Below are 6431 nucleotides of genomic sequence, written 5' to 3' on the forward strand. Positions count from 1 at the left end.
TCCGTAACTGCACCATGGATATAATATTTCTTTAAGTTTTTATTAGTGATGAAATGGAATTGAAACTGAAGTTACGTTGTACTTTTATCAAATAATTTACTTTCAACATCATTATAAAGAAGTTGAAAAGCTTATTGCATACAATAGAAAAAATTAAGTACTTACAATATATCACGAGGCGACTGATAAACTAACGGTAAACGAGTATCCTATTGTAAACCGCGTTTTAAATTGTTGCCGCCGCATCGCGCGGGTTCCGACTAGTACATTAAATGGGGATTGTTGCACGAGAGGAGTCCTAAATTCCTGATGAAAAAAAGACTTGTGAATCGGGATAATGGGAAAATTGTTGGCTGACTGTTTGAACCTAACCAAACCAAACCAGAGCATCAGTAGTGGCACTTCCAAATAACAGGAGGAGAAGATAACCGAACTACTTATTATATGTTTGAATTGTGCTTTTTCTTTAATTTATAGCCCAATGCCCTTAATTTTTTTTGAAGGTAGTGTCTTACGGAAAAATAGGCACATAACTTTTTTTTTACTATTTATTTGTTTAATTATTTCACTTGATATCTTTTATTCTTTTTGTTTTATTTTATTTAACTGGTCTATCTCGTTTATTTCTTCTTTTATTTACTTTAAAATTATATATATATATATATATATATATGGGAAAATATGAAATAGAAAGTATAATCTAGCTAAGAAAGATAAGAAGTAATCTTAGCCATCCATGAGACAAAGAAAAGTACAAGTGGAAAGGGTATTTTAGGGCATGTTTGGGTAAGCTTTTTGAAACAACTTATTAACTTATTGGCTTTTTGAAAAGTCATAAGCTCTAAAATGATGTTTGGCAAAGAGGGTGTATGTGAGGGGGAAAACCAATAAGTCAATAAGTCACAAAATCCTGACTTTTCCAAAAAGCCAATAAGTCAATAAGTTGTTTCAATAAGCTTACCCAAACATTAGTCCAATACAAAAATTAGTCTTATCTAAAAAAACCCAGAATATCAAGATCAGAATATCAAGATCAGATCTGAAACAGTTTCTTCATCTTCATGGCCACCTCTACACCACCACCACCACCACCACCACCACTCACATTCGCCACCACTCTCACCTCCTCCTCGGCACCAGTACCACCAACACCATCTCGCCACTTTCACCCTCACCCGCATGTTTGCGATTTTCAGATCTGAAACCCATTTCACTATCCACCTCCACCGCTCCACCGCCCACCACCACAACAACCAGTTTCTGAATCATTAGAATCGGAGATCGCACTCGCTTCTAGAAGCTACCAGCGTTCACATTAGATTCGATTTCACCAGCGTATTGCAGTAACAGCGTCGTCTTGCAGCGTGTTGCGTTTTACTCATTTTTTTGTTTATTTTGGTACCCTGCTGTATTAAATCACCAGGAGGTGAAAGAAGGAATATTTTGAATGTATTGATAGCAGGTTTGTGGTTTTTTATGAATTGAAATATAGCTATCGTTTCCAACAGTACACTTCTCCTTTAATGCTTAATTTTTTTTTTGTCCTTTTTCTAATATATAGTTTACTGATGAGCATAAAGATTATTATAGTGTTATAATGATAATTATATCATTAGGAAGTTCTTTCGTTAGTTATATATTCACTTATTACCGGAAAACGCAATTGTAGAGTTGTTCGTAAAACGCAATTTGTAGAGTTATTTGTAAAACGCAATTTGTATAACACAACTCATTTTTCTTTTGTGTTTGTATTTGTCCATGCCGTTTAGATAGTGTTTTAGTCCATTGTGTTTTACAAAATAGTGAAAAAACAAAGTTTTTTTATCCATTGCGTTTTACAGAAGAATGAAAAAACATACTTTTTTGGTGTTTTTTGTCTATTGCGTTTTACAGAATAATAAAAAAACACAATTTTTATTAATTGCGTTTTACAAAATAATGAAAAACACACTTTTTGGGTGGTTTTTGTCTATTGCGTTTTACAAAATAATGAAAAAACACATTTTTTATCCATTGTGTTTTACAAAAGTATGAAAAAACATATTTTTGTGTGTTATTTGTCCATTGCGTTTTACAAAATAATGAAAAAAACACACTTTTTATCCATTGCGTTTTAAAAAAAAATGAAAAAAAAAACACACCTTTTTTATGTGTTTTCAGTCCATTGCGTTTTAGAAAACAGACATTTTAAGTGTTTTCTAGCAATCACGTTTTAGAAATAAGACATTTGTTTGTGTTTTTGGTGCATTGTGTTTTAGGTAAAACACATTTTTATGTGTTTTTAGTCCATTGCGTTTTAGAAAGTAAATTTTCTTTTGAGTTTTTAGGCTATTGCGTTTTAGAAATAAGACATTTCTTTGTGTTTTCTGGCCATTGCGTTTTACAAATAAGACATTTCTTTGTGTTTTTTGTGCATTGCGTTTTAGAAAAATGTCATTTTTTAGGTTTTTTTCCATTGCTTTTTACGCAACTGGGTTTTTTCCATTGCATTTTACGCAACTGGGTTTTAGAATTTTTTTTCGAATATATAACAATAGTATACTCGTTTTAAAGACAAAAAAACACTCGTTTTTTTTGTGAAATTTTTATAAAGAAATAATGTCGTATGAAAGAGTTATTAACGTTTAAAAAATGGGGGGAATTGGAGGAGAGAGAAACTATTGCCTTGGATTGACTAGAATACCCTTAAACAAACTCACGCGCCTCTTTCCTTCCCTTCAATTTCCCTAATTTAATCTTAGCACTTGATTAATTAAATGGACGGTCAAGATCACTTCCTAACCTTCTTAGACAAATAAAATTCCTATCATATCTCCACCAATATATATATATATATATATATATGATAATGTTACACAAGAAACCCTTTATTTTTAGAAAACTTTGAAAACTCATTGCATGGTCCATATTACGCCACGTGTCAGCCATTAACATACTCCTACTTTTTCTTTAAGGGTATATGCGTAATTTTGCATATATTCCCAAAGATATTTTCCTCCATTTGTCCTGTCATGTCCCATCATGTTTTCAACCCATCATATACCTTTACTTTTTACATTTAAATAAAGATTTTATTTTTCATAAAGTCATTCTTCTTCATTGAGATCTAGTTCCACCATTGTTGAACCATGGAGCATCCTCCAACATCTGATCTGAAATAACATTAGTGAGATTGAGATTGAGATCGAAGATGAAGGAAATGTTCCAGGTTTGTACAAGCATGTGTTATTTTTGTACCAAAAAGAGTCTTGTTGTGTTGTTTCTCTTCGTTTTGTACAAGCATGGAGATACATTTAGAGCCAGTAATGGTCATGTAGGCGATTTATTAAAGTGATTCAAGTAAATGTTCCAGATTGTATCACCAGATAAATGTTCTAGATTGTATGATTAATGGATTCTTTCAACGAAGTAATGTTCCTGAGGTTGCTTTATTAATGTTCATGAAGTATCTTCGACCCAGATTTTGTCATGATATTGTGCGCATTTATGTCTTTCTCTTCACTTTGTTGCTAGTTCATGTTGTTTTCGATGTAGTTCAGCGATACACATGTTGCTTCCCTAAACGTCGGGTATTCTAAAATGCCTCGTCATGGTTCTGGATTTAATCAACTGCCCTTTGATTTTTCTAGGTTTAGGGAAATTCCTGATGGTTGTCTTTTTGTATTTTTTCTATTTTCTTTTTAAAGCTTGTACCAAAATACATGTTACACTTTATACTGCTAGACATAGCAATTCCGAAGAAAATATTTTCACTTATCATGTGTCTTAACACATGATCGGTTTTTTTTTTTTGAAGTCTAATCATTGGCACATCGTTTTTTAGAAACCAACTAGTTGTACACCCTCTACGTTTTAAACGATACCATCCTCTACGTTTAGAAACCCTCTACGTTTTAAACGATACCATCGTTTTTTAGAAACCAACAAATTACGGGAGTAACATGCATGTGATTAAATGTGACATGTTAGTACATATACAGCCTAACACATGTTGTACACCCTCTACGTTTTAAACGATACCATCCACTTGATATAAAAGTGCACAACTTGATGGTTTCAATTTATTTATTCCCAATATGGTTCGCAATATTTGACACTTGCTGACATGTTAAAAAACGTTATATATCACATGTTCCGGATGTTAATGACAACAAATGTGAAAACAAACGCTGACATAAACGTAACACATGTTAATGAAAACAAATGTGACTGACCTTACATGTACACTAACACATGTTAGTATCTTACCAAGGGCAGTCATTTTTCGGTCTTAGAGAAACAAACCTGATATTTTTTGGATTCAACAACACACTTGTAAAACATGTAACAAAAAACAAGTGATTAGGAAACCCCAACAATAATAACGAATCCAAAAAACCGTTTAAGAATTATACACACCCGTTCACAAAATAGTGTCACCATCGAATTATACACACAAGGGTTTTAAAAATTTATTCCCAACCTACCTATAAATGTGTTACCATGCGTGATCCGCTAATCATAATGCACGTTTACATGCCATCATCTTGCTGGATGCACATGTTAACACACGTTATATTTCGTGTTATAGTCTGAACATCTGGCTATGAATGTGTTAATATTTATGAGTTAACAACTTAACGGTTATCTTATCTTTTTGTTTATTAGGACGGTGATGGATTCAAGGGAAATAAGATCCAATTGCCGAGACCGTTGGTTTTAACACATGTTATATATTCCAAAATCTGCACAACAAATGACCCCTTTCATATTATGTTAAGGTCCTAAAGTTAAAGTTATACAAATATTATAACAGAGTCTTAACACATGTTATATATTCCAAAAACTGTATATTCCAAAAATTACCGGTACATGTGATACCATAAATGGCTCGTTTAATATTACACGTTACATACTAACTTGTACATGTAATACTTGTACAAGTATTACGCTCGGTATCCACATTATCAGATATTTTAAACATCAATAAAAATAAAATAGTTATTACTTGTTTTTTTTAATTAACAAGGATAACACACGTTATATATTATTCTATCAGGGGCTTAACACATGTTATATATGAACACATGTCTGGTTACATCATGCTGTTCTGTTACAGCATGAACGAAAACTTGTTACAGCATGAAAACTTCTTTATGGATCTGTTACAGCATGAACCACTAACACATGTTATAAACGAACGAAAACTTCTTTCCCAAAATATTTGACTTGTTCAATATCCCCGCATCCATCCAGCTTGTCAATTGAATATCTTTATGGATATGTTTCTGTAAATCAACACACGTTATATATTATTCTAACAGGTGCTTAACACATGTTATGGGTCTGTTTCTGTAAATCAAACAACCCAACAAAAAAAAAAAAACACTTACTGTTCAGATCAAAAGGCTAAACCTGCAACCAAACCAACAAAAAAAACAATTATTGTTAAGATCAAAATCCCCAAACAAGCAACCAAACCAACAAAAAATCCCGTTCAAAAATCTCATCCTAAAGTTTTCGATTTATTTAAAATACATGAACATTAACCATTACTAGATCTTGATTGAAGACAAAGGAGAGGAGAGAGAGAGAGAGAGAGAACATTAACCATTACTAGATCTTGACTCCGACGACGTTTCGAACTCCGGCGTCACCAACATACTTCAAACTTCTTCTCTCTCACACACTTACCGGATCTATAACCGTTCGATGAACACGAAGAAGATCTTCAAACCTTCTTCTCACACACATACTCGTGCGTGTGTCATCGTTCTCTCTCTAAAACAACATACTTCAAACTTCTTCTCTCTCACACACTTGTATGTGTGTTCTTGGTGTTATAGATGAGCATGATGAAGATTGTTGTTTCTCTCTCTAAAACAAAAAATTCATCACTCTAAAAACCTTGATCTTGCCGTCGTTCTCTCTCTAAAACAACAATCTTCAAACATTTTTTCTTTCATACGATTTAGATCTGAACTTGAAGATAGAAACTTGTGTTTGGTGTTCATCATGTTCTTGATTGAAGAGAGAGGAGAGAGGTGAGAGGAGAGAGAGATAACATGTGTGTAAGAGAAATAAAGTTGATGTGTGTAAGAGAAAAGTCAGAATTTTGAATGCCTTAAATGCCCTTCTCCTTTACTAATATGTATTATAAGATTTCTTTTAAATATAATTCTTACCAAAATTATGAGAGCCTTTGATCAAGTTAGATGAAAGGTAATCAATGGTTCACAATGGGTTTCCATAGTTTTCTAAAAAAGATAGGGTTTCTTATATAACCAAGCCCTATATATATATATATATATAGGATAGGGATCATGAGTGAACAACATCCTTATTTGTGAACTGTGTGAACTAATCTCAACCATTCATTTTGATGAAAAGGATAAGATTGTAATTTTATATTTAATTTTTTATTAATTCAATATTCTTTTATGATCAATAAT

General features: G+C 32.5%; 1 long non-coding RNA gene across 1 annotated transcript; it reads right to left on the bottom strand.

Annotated features, from left to right (window-relative positions):
- Positions 1-5019: 5019 nt before the first annotated feature.
- On the bottom strand, positions 5020-5721 carry LOC110940019. Its single transcript, XR_002592727.1, has 3 exons — positions 5591-5721; positions 5373-5394; positions 5020-5267 (listed from the first exon to the last, which is right to left on the bottom strand). It is a non-coding gene; the product is annotated as an uncharacterized LOC110940019 (long non-coding RNA).
- Between the last annotated feature and the right edge of the window lie 710 nt (positions 5722-6431).

The sequence above is a fragment of the Helianthus annuus genome, chromosome 1 (genome assembly GCF_002127325.2).
Source record: "Helianthus annuus cultivar XRQ/B chromosome 1, HanXRQr2.0-SUNRISE, whole genome shotgun sequence".
Lineage (NCBI taxonomy): Eukaryota > Viridiplantae > Streptophyta > Magnoliopsida > Asterales > Asteraceae > Helianthus > Helianthus annuus.